Here is a 10950-nt window from a genome sequence, read left to right as displayed (position 1 = left end):
GGATTAAGTCTCCGTGATGGTGTTTTTTAATAGTTTCCATGCAGCTTGCAGGTATTACACTCTTGTGACTGTTCTTTTCAATTTCCATTTATTTCATGCTAGGAGCATTTCAGTGATGGAAGTAGCAAACACTTAGTATAGAATGTATAGCAGAGTTTCTGTTTCTGTGCTGATACAGAACCTTGCTAAGACTGCAGAAGGGATGTATGATAGCAGGTTTAAATTTAATATGGAAAATACTGAAGTATTGCTTATGCACAGTGACTGGAAGTTCTTAGATATGTTCTGACTCTCTGCTGTGCAGCTTGCCCCTGCTGGTTTGAGATTATTGAAACTGAGTAATTAGTTCTGGTCAGGCAGGCTATTTGTCTGGTTTTAATTCGTACAGTCTTAATTTTCTAAGGTTTGCCCCTGTATAATACTGAGACAAAACCAGTGCAGCAGGGGAACGCTATTTTGAAGAGTGCGCTGCTCTGCCTCTGCTGGCGTGACCTCGCCTGCATCGTGCATGCAATTCATGTTGGTGAGGGCCGGGTCATGTAGGCTGGAGCAGGCCCATGCCATTCCCAAAAGTGCCAAAAAGTCTGGTATTCTGGGAATACATGATTGGCCACCTTAGTTCTTTGTTGTGAGAGGAACATAGAAATCGAGGTTTCAGTGGTGGTCAAAAATGTCCTTTCATCTCCAAAATACTTGGAATCTCTGACTTTTTTTTCCTGGGTTGGAGAATGTCACCATAGTGATCCACATATGTTTAAACTCCAGGTTTGGTTACTGCAATGTGATCTACCTGGAGCTCTTTTTGAAAACCACTTGTAGACTTCAGTTAGCACAAAATGCCAGTGCATAACTGCTGAAGGTCTTAATTCATGAGCTTTTGGGGATACTTGTGACCTGTGAGCAATTTATTCTTAACAGTGACCTTGTTAAATTGGTTCACAAACTAAATCATCATCTCACACATACTGGACTATGAATCATTCATTAAATTTCCAAACACATTGTCACATATACAAATTCAGCAAGTATGGCTCCAATTCAGCAAGATACGTTAGCACGTGCCTCATTTTAATGCCTAATTTTAATGTGAAATCAATGGATCGACCTACTCACATTCTGAAGGTTAGTCATATGCTTAAATATCTTGTTGAATAGGGACCTAGACGACAGCATGCACCCTTTACTGAAAACAAAATAGAAAATTCTCATATAGCATAATTTCCAACAGGCTAGGATTAACAGTTACAAGTATTAGTCAATGACTAATGATCAACCAGGAAAGGAAATATGGCAAGTTAGGACACTACTTGGGAGACCTGGGATCAATTCTCTGCTTTGCCACCGACTTCCTGTGTGAACTTGTTCAAGTCTTTTACGTGTAGAAAGTCCTTCCTGAGACCATCTGCAAGGCTTCGTCTTTCATCTTCAGATCTCTCCTGAAGATCTACTTCCACAATGATGCCTATATGAAATTAACAAATGGATCATGGCTTGAGGGTGGATAGCTCTAAAATACAAATAAAAATGAATAAAAAGACAAAAATGAAACAATAAAATATAATTTGAAGTGGAACTAACATGTGCTACAGCCTTTACCCTAACCTCTCTGCTTGCATGTTATATCCCAGTCTGCATTATTTGATTGATTCATCTGTTTTTGTCTTTTAGACTGTAAATATTTCACAACAGAGGCTGTGTCTTCCTATACAGCATGTCTGTATGGCCCCTAGAACATTCTGGACACCACTGTAAAAGTAATTTTTTAAAAATTAATTATCTGCCTGGAAGCAGTAAATTTTACTTTTTATGCCCCATGTTTAAGAAATACTTCCCAGATGTTTGTTCATAAATCTGCTTTTTGAACATGCATGATTGACTGCTACACAGATGGGCTCAAAATCTATCAGTGGTTTTATTCCATCACTGACTGCTGTAGGTTGTGGATTGCCAGTTCTTTGACTTGTTTGCTTTCCGAGGGGCTGTGCAGTATTTAGATTAGACATTTTACAATCATGGATCTACAATGTTGAGTGGCCATGTCTCTGGCCTCACCTAAAGTTCATAGGCTATTATTAATATTCCTCGAATATTTACTGCATAGGAATTAAACTATAGTGATCCCTGATGATCTGCTAGAGGGAGAACTGTATTGCTTCTGAGATTTTTCTAATATTGAACAGTGCCTGTTGAGTATTTGGCACACTCAGCTGCCATTAACACAATACAGAGTTTTGGGAAGATTTGCTAACTACTCATTCATTAACAAGACATTAATATATAATCTTTTAATCAATGTCAAATGATCAACCTCATCCCTACTATTTCAGCTGCCATGAAAATAACAAGTGAATTCATTCATGTTTCACAGTTAGATTATTCTGTACTAATGTGTGTAAAGTGCTTGGTACAGTAGACCATTTGCTTTTATTTAATAGATTTAAAGAGATTGTCCCTTGTTTCCTTGAGTTTGTTCCAGGGAGCTCCTGCTGTCATTGTAAACACTGTGTTAAACCCAAGACAATTCTTAATCAAATGTTACCAGTAACTCTTTCATCACTAGAATACAAGAAGAGACTAATTTAGATCCAATCTCCTTTTCCATTTATGTTAACATCAAATAGACAGTTGGTAGTTCCTGTATTCATATCTGTGCTGATTATACCATTTTGAATTTTTTTAGTATGAAATCATTCATTCTTAATTATGAATGAGCTGCAACAGAATTCTAACGTTCAGCAAACTTTCTCTGACTTGTGTTTGTTAAGAAATGATAATTAATGTATCAATTGTTAGCAAAGATAATTATTGTATCAATGATTCAGACAGTTTCCCAAAGATAACTAATTATCAGATAGGAGAGTAAACCTCATTTTAGAAATGCTTGGTTATATGACTCAACAACTTCAGGTTCATATCTAACGGGCACATCTTCTTCATGTAACAGGCCCTTTTTTATATCTTGAATCCAGCATAGCAATTTTCAGTTCAAATGACATCACATTTCATAGATTATGGAAAGGAATTTTATTTATAAATTAATCTCCTGCAAATTTATCTATTACAGAATCTTTTACTTATGTTAATTATGAATATTAACATATTCTATTGATTGTGTCTGCATTGAACATATAATGACATCTTAAAGTATAACACATGCCTCAATACAACATTACTTGGCAAGGATTCAATGTCTCTTCAGATTGTACTTGCCCTTTCATCTTCAGTGTATCATCAGAGATCTGAAGATATTATTAAATGAATTGTCGCTAAGGTTACAACTGACTTTGGAAGATTGTCTTTTGATTAGTTTGATAGCATTTGATAGTTTTACTTTTCAGAATGTATTTAACTAACAGCATTTAGCTCTTTATTTACAGAAAACAATTCTTGACCTTTTCAGTTCTACAAGTGACGAGTCATCTGGCTTATGTACTAATAGAACCAGCTGTTACAGTAGTATCTGAGTGTCTCACAAACTTATAATGTACCTATGACAAAACTGGAAACCGAGGCAGAGGAAGGCTAAGTAGTGCTTGGAAAAATATTTCAGATGAATGGTTTATTTGCCGAAAAATGCAGTTTTAGTGGACCCAAAACTACTTGCGAATTTGACATGAATTTGCTGAATAGTTCAGACTATTCACACAATGGCCAGAGGAAGAGCAGGAAGAAAAGATGCAGTTACCTGCTCCCATTTCCACACCTCCTCACTCCACAGGCTAGTTTACATGAGGAAAGGTGGTGCCATGCTGCTGCCTCCTCACTCCCCACTTTAGGCAGTCTGCATGCCAGGGGCACTCGGAAGAGGTCCCGGCACTTCTCTAAGTACAAGGAGTATGACTGCCCCTCACTCTTGTATGGTGTGTGCAAAAAGGAACGTTTCCTTCACTTTCCCTCTCCTATTCCCTGTGCGAAGAACAATTTGTCCATTGTTCTCAGTCTCTGCGGGATAAAGAAGGAGTGGCAAGAGGGTTCAGGATGCAACAAACAATATCCTGAATATGCTTTGATTAAATGAGTCTAGTGTTAAAACCTGTGACCCTGTATTACAAACTGCACCGAAGTGTTGTTAGTACAGGAATGACTTCCATGTTCAAAATATAGGTCTCTCTCTTCCTCTCTGCCAGAAAGAGGTGGAGCAATCTACAGGAGGCTACTCTAGGGTTTTCTGTATTTGAAGTTTATTCAGGATTCTGTCTCGTGAATAACTCCCTGTGTGGATCCTCTTATTCCAGAATATTCTTGTGTAAATGAATGAGATAATGAATTACCTGCTCAGTTTGCGAGGCATGTGAATGAACTTGAAATTCGTATTTGTTGCAGATGAGGAATTATAGTTAAGCTTCTCCTATAAAATGGGCAGAGCTGAAGAGCCAGCCAGTGGAGCCCCAGTACTGCTGGAGAGAACTGGGAGGAATGCAGAAATGTGGCACTAGCAGACTACTAGTAGCCGTGAGCTCTGGGATTTTGTGCTCATTTTTGGTCCATTTGATAGAAATCTCATTTAATTAGGTTTAGTTTCTATAGTTCATGAAATCTCTTATTTTCATCCTTTTTTTAACTGAAGCTTTTATAAAAAACTTCCCTGGTGCTTCAGTGAAATACCCCAACCTCTTGCAGGAAATAACATTATGACTATGTAAAACCAGAAGGTTTGGACTGGCTATGGCTTCAGGAATTTCTACCCCGTGCCAGAGAGCAGTGGCAGCTTAAAATGTCAACGTGTTTAGGTGCATAGATAATGACCTTGTCAAGGTCTGATATCTTCAAGGGTTTTGTTATTCCTGGCTTGTATTTTGTTACTTATTTGATGTACCAGAAACTAAGTCTTGCAGGCTAGAGCAGGTAGAGGCTGAGAAGAACTACTTCAAAGAGAAGGTGGCTAAAGAAACCGAGCACAACAGAGGCTTTTAATGGGAGATTGCCTGCTTGGAAGACAGACAGAAAAAGGTGAAATAGCTCTCTTTTTGGAGAAGAAATGTTCTTCTCACTACAAGGGCAAGTGGGAACAGACTAGGTGAAATCCAGAAGCTAGAGCTGGGAATCACCAAACTGGAAAAAGGAGCAGGGAACTGGAGTCAAAGGGCCCTGGGGATGGGTCAATGAGGCCAGAGCACAATACACTTTAGTGAAAGAAGCCAGACTGCGGGGAAAGCAATTTCAGAACCACATAGAGAATTCTGGGGAAAATGTGTGAAAAGCCTGTGAAAATGATCAATTACAAAAAAAAAAAAAGCCTGAAGGCTTGTATTAACATAAGGGAGTTGATTAACATTTCAGGTCTTCATGGGTCAGCAACAGGCTCCATAAGTATATTGAGGTCTGAACGCTAAGATAGGATTAAAGATAGAAGCTGCAGTAATGGCAGTAGTCCCTATGAGTATGCAATAGACCCATATTGTAATGGACTAGGCTAAGTGAGAGCAGACGGTCCTTTTCACAGATAGTCTATGGGTTGAAACCGTCATGCTACTCTGATTGATTAGTGTTGGTGCGAGCTGTTGTGTGTCTGACTTAATGATTACTCAAGATTGTCAAATAACAGGATCAATTAGAATTATTTAATCAAAGATTATCAATCAGAGCTTAGTACAGCACTGTACAGAATACAAAAATAATAGATACATTACCACCCTTAGATGTAAGATAAAAAGCTGTCTGTGTCTCCTCTTCACTGAAGCTGGAGGGACGTGCAGTTTCATTCCCCAAATAAGTTCCAACATCTGTGTCCAATGTATAGGGTTTTCAAACAGACATCCTCTTTGCCAAAAGAAACAAATGTTCTGCTGTTATTTCTATACATACACAGTTTACCTGATTTATGTGTGAAGACAATTATTTATAGCTGAGGACTAACAATTCTTCAAGATAATATCTTTCAGTGGATCTGCCTTCCCCCATAATCATTCTTCCCTATCTGCTGTAACAATCATCCCTTATCAGTTTCCCAGGTTTATATATGCTTTTGTAAGCATTATATATATATATATATATATATATAATATGTTCAGGGGATAGTTTCTCAGACTATCTGGAGTTTTATAGACATAGAGATGCCAGGGATTATTAGATACAGTCTAACACACAGAATTCCTGTATAGGGTTATTTATCAGTTAAGGACCAGTATTCTGGACCTTAGAATTCAATATACTCTTTGTTAATATCATAAAGATTCTAAAGAATAGTTAGGATATAAATGAATGAAATATACAGAAAGAAAGGATTAAAAGAGTTTATATTTAACTAACAGCTACTAACAGAGCTGAAGGACACACATTTGTCACAGGGAAAGATCCATCTTTGTGTTCACTGCAAAGTTAACTTAAGTTAAATCAATAACATGATTATTGCCCCTAACTTGAATCCTGTCCACGCATGCAAACCGCTAGCTTGAGTCTGCTTCTTTAAGAGCCTGGGACTAGGAGCTTTGCAGAGTAGGTGGGATAAAGTTTCTCTCGCCCAACCAGTTGGGAACGATCTGGGAGAAGGGGACTAGCACATATGATGCCTCCTCCCTCATAGCAGAAAGATAGCATCTGTGTAAGGTAGATGCCTGCTGAGTTCTCTCAGTCCAGGGAGATAAGGGACTAAGGTGAACAGGAGCTACCTGAACAAGATGATGGTTGGAAGCACAGCCCAACAAAGGGAACTGTGGACCTCTTGTGCCAAGGAGGGAGATTCTGGAGAGGAAATTCCACCCAGCCATAAGAAGGAGAGATGGGAAGACCCCATAATCTGAGTGGAGGATCTATGGGTCTGAGAGGCCAGAACTGAAATCCTGTAGCTCTGAGAAGTTTTCTAAACCTACGGGGGAGCTCTTTGGGGGAAGCCGTATAAACAAAATAAATTAGACTGAAGGAGAAGGGGAATATTATTTAAAGGCTCTGGAGATGAGTGAGTTATTTCCAAACCCCAACATAGGGAACCGAGGGAAGTGTGTCTGAAGGGCCTTGCTGTGCTACAAGGGGAAATTGAAGACAGTATCCTGCCACAGTTGCCTTTTATTTTTTATTCTGTCTTTGGCACTGGAAATGTGCTTTTCTGCATTCATTAGCCTGTTGAAGAGTTTGTTTTGGTCTTTATTTCAACATTCATGAGGTTCTCCCAAACACAGATGATCAGAGCCCAGAGCTAACCCTGTATTTATTCTATACATTTTACACATTGTCAAATTAAGGAGGATTGGACTCAAGCCCATTGCTTCACCCCCCTGCTCCTTCACAAATATTGTGGCTCCAAATCCCCAAAATACACACTCAGGTATGATGCCTCACAAGTCCAAAGGGGCGCCAGAAATTTGGAAACGTCACCACCATCCTAAAAATTGCATGAGGATGTTTAGGACTCCCGTAGGTGGCACAAAAAGAAGTGTGTGCATGTGTGCCTCAGTGTTTTAGGACTGAGGGGTGATGAGTGTTGTAAGGCTGATGAGCCATTTGGGATAATTACTTGCAAATCCTAAGGGAGCAGCCAATCCACAAGCAAAGGTCTAACCAGGTGACCAGGCTCCTAATGAAAGCAGCATTGCCTTGCTATTTTGCTGAGGGTACTCCATGGCACTTCAGACAGACTGCCTGTCTGAGCTCCTGCTCAAGCCATAGCTAGTTGCCTGGCTAGCCTCACAGTGAGACAGGATGACCAGATGTCTCGATTTTATAGGGATAGTTCTGATATTTGAGGTTTTTTCTTATATAGGTGCCTATTACTCCGCACCCCATTTCCCAGTTTTTCATGCTTGCTATCTGGTCCCCCTACAGCAGAAACAGGTGGGAAATATGCCAGAGTAGTAAGGCACCTGGAGCAGCACTTCAGAAATGAGGAGTTAGGCACTGGAGCACATGCTGAGTGGCCAGGGAAGGAGTTGTCAAACAGAGGCAGATGTACAGAGAGAGCCCCACAACTGGCTAGAGACTCTGTATAAACAAGACTGTGTAACATGAAGGAGAACTAGTGTCTTTCAATACAGTTTCCACAATAAAAGATTTAAAAACAAAAACAAAAAATGAATTCTGCCACTCTTTGCTCCTAGAATGGCACCAATGACATGGGATTAAATGGCTAAGATATCCCATTACTACATACCTCAGGAGGTGACAGATATAGAGACAACTAAAGTTGTTAGTAAAATTATCTTACCCTTCAATGAAAAGCAGTGCATCTTGAAGCAAATGGACTATTGTCTTAGGAAAAAATGAAAAGGATTCTTCCTGTAATTACCAGAGGTTGGATGTGTTAATCGGTTGTTCTTTACAGAGCACAAGAAGGTGTGACTCAGAGATTGCCATTACAGAGGGACTCCTCTGGCGGGAGATGCTGTAACCATGGGAAGAGTAGGATTCTAGCATTTCTTTCTAATCCTTCCATTTATGCAATCAAGTTTTAAGGGAGCCCAGGATGAACATTGCACAGGAAATAAAGTATGACCATTAAATGCTTATGCAGCTATCCCTAGGTTGTGTGAGTTGTTTGTTTTTTGTGTGTAATGTGGCAAACAGCCAGCTTCTCCCTAGTGGGTCTCACACTTCTGCCCCTTGTAGTGGGCCAGGGAGTCCCCAGTAACCCTGTCTTCCCTTGGAGGTACCTTGCTCCAGCTTCCTTCTGCTGGCTGGGGCCAGGGGTTTTCTCCTTCTGTGGCTGCAGAGAAGCACTGTCTCCAGGGGTGGGGGAGTGTCCCCTCCAGCTTCCTTCTACTGTGCTTCTCCCCCTCCCTTTAGGGAAGCAGGGTTTAAGTACACCTGGACTAGCCATTCATTGGGTCCAGGTGTGTCTAATTGCTCTGCAATCATCTCTCCCCTGCTTGCAGGAAAAAGGGTTTTTGGCCTTCTAGGGCTCACACTCTGGCCCTGGTATGCCCTTTTGAGGTCCTTTGGCCTGACTTTAAGTATATCCTTGCTCTGAGGTCTTTTTCTATAAATAATTGTCTTTTACAAACTGTGGAGGATGAATAACACACATTCGTATTGAGGATGCCTTCTATTCTGTGTGCTGGAGACACAGTGTATGAAGATTGGTTGATTTGACCTTATTCCACAATGTATGTTCCTCAGCTTTTTGCTAGTCTTAAAGACAGCTTGACCCAGTACTGAGAGAAGATATGAGAAGTTTGATCTTCATGCTAAACTCTGGAGTGTCAGAGAAGATCTCTAGGCACAGACTAGAACTAAGGGCTATGTCGTGACTCAGACTGCATTCCTGTGCAAGGAAATAAGAGGGAGTAAGAATACATTGTATTTTGCAGTCTGGGTGCAGAGCAGTAAATAGGATTAATTGCCCACTCATTCCCACCACGGAGCAGATTGGACGAAAGTATGTGGGGGAAGAGGGGAGCGGAGAATGGACAGCACCTTGGCTTCTCCTGAAACTTGTTATCCAGGGTAGCTGAGATATCTTGGGGTGGCTATGTTACTACCCCAAGAGCCAGGAAAAATTAGGAGAGAAACTGTCACTTGGAGATGTCACTCTGAGTCACAATGCTTCTTAGGGCTATGCTTGGGGGTACTGCAGCTTATGTGTCAACCCTTACTAAACTCCAAACATAGAAACATCTCCTCTTCCTCTTCTTTGTGTGTGAAGTTCTGCTGTCGGGATGTTGAGTGGAATCATAAGATTTAGTGAAGCCCTGCACGGAATGTACTAATCCTTGGGCTCTCTCTGTATGCTTTTGTCCAAGAGAAATTTTGGGGAAGACAGGAGCTAGAGGGTATGCCACTAGTATGATTTTCTTATCCTTCCCCTTTCACTAACAGGGAGCACTAGGAGCTTCTCCAGCCATTAGAATGGAGTAGGAGAGGTGAAATGGCTCTGCTGTCATACCATGCGTCGGGGTGAAATAGATTCTTCATGCTGTGTAATGTTTCACCATGCCAGCTAACGTGCTCAGGCAGGATGATGAGGAGAGGTTTTGGCCTAAGGACCATTCCATAAGGGGAGAGAGTGCTGGCAATGTAGCCTGTGTTCTATTTTTGTTCTTCCTCGAAGAGCAAACATTCTCTTTCACAGTATTCCCATGTGACTGGCTTTACTGTGTTTCTATGAATAGCAACCTGTCACATAGATGAGTGGACACAAGAGAAAGCTTAAAATATGACAACAGACTGAGTGGAAATAATGCAAGATTACTGTGCTCTAGGTCACCACAATATGTAATTTATGCAGAGGCATTTAATTTTCTGCTGATATTATTTAAACAGATTTACATTGTATGTAGCTTTGCAGAATTTGACACATGCACAGCATACTAGTGTAGTGACAGTTAGGTGAACTCCCAAACATATTTTTTCTGTAGATTAACAGCTTTTCAGCAGTTTTATTGCCTGTAATGGGAGCTCCAGACAAGGTATTGTGTAGGAATCTATTGTTTTAGTAGGTTTATATACCTAGTAATATTTGTATTTATCACACAAACTGAATAAAAGTTGTATTGCTCCTTTTTAGGCTACTACTAAGAATGTTTTATTGCATTTTCTGTCCCTCTTTACATACTATCTAAGGTCTATACTGTTTACTTGTTATACATATCTTCCTTCTGAGATTGCTATCACCAGGCACAACATACTTTCCCATTAACTTTCTCAGCTGCTGAAATAACAATCCCGGCCTATCAATATCTGCTTTTCTATTCTACACCAGACCTGAAAAGAGTGCTCTTTATAAAGACCCACATTACTAATTTAATCTGTATTTCATTTTTCCTCAAACTCTCAGAACTCTTTTCCTGCCAGTTGTAAAAGCACCTTGGGACAAATTCTCCCTTGGTGTAACTTGATGCAGCTCTATTGACTTCAGTGGAATTGCTCCAAGTTATGCCAGCAGAAAATTTAGCCCTTTAATGTTACCTTCCTTTACTTTTGGTGCCTCTCTTGATTTTTTTTTTCCTTTGCCTTTTGATGTATTAATTCTCCTATAATCATTTTATTAATAGAAATTCATTGGAAGCAAAGCTGCATTTA

The 10950-nt window shown here is 40.1% G+C and overlaps 1 long non-coding RNA gene across 1 annotated transcript; it reads right to left on the bottom strand.

The window, feature by feature from the left end:
- Positions 1 to 425: 425 nt before the first annotated feature.
- Positions 426 to 8693, bottom strand: LOC137155562 (uncharacterized). Its single transcript, XR_010920528.1, has 3 exons — positions 8583 to 8693; positions 5631 to 5760; positions 426 to 1462 (listed from the first exon to the last, which is right to left on the bottom strand). It is a non-coding gene; the product is annotated as an uncharacterized lncRNA (long non-coding RNA).
- Between the last annotated feature and the right edge of the window lie 2257 nt (positions 8694 to 10950).

Source organism: Emydura macquarii, unplaced genomic scaffold (genome assembly GCF_026122565.2).
Source record: "Emydura macquarii macquarii isolate MOO-44397 ecotype Brisbane River unplaced genomic scaffold, CSIRO-AGI_Emac_v2 contig_1363, whole genome shotgun sequence".
Classification (NCBI taxonomy): Eukaryota; Metazoa; Chordata; order Testudines; family Chelidae; genus Emydura; species Emydura macquarii.
This window is presented reverse-complemented; position numbering and strand designations above follow the sequence as displayed.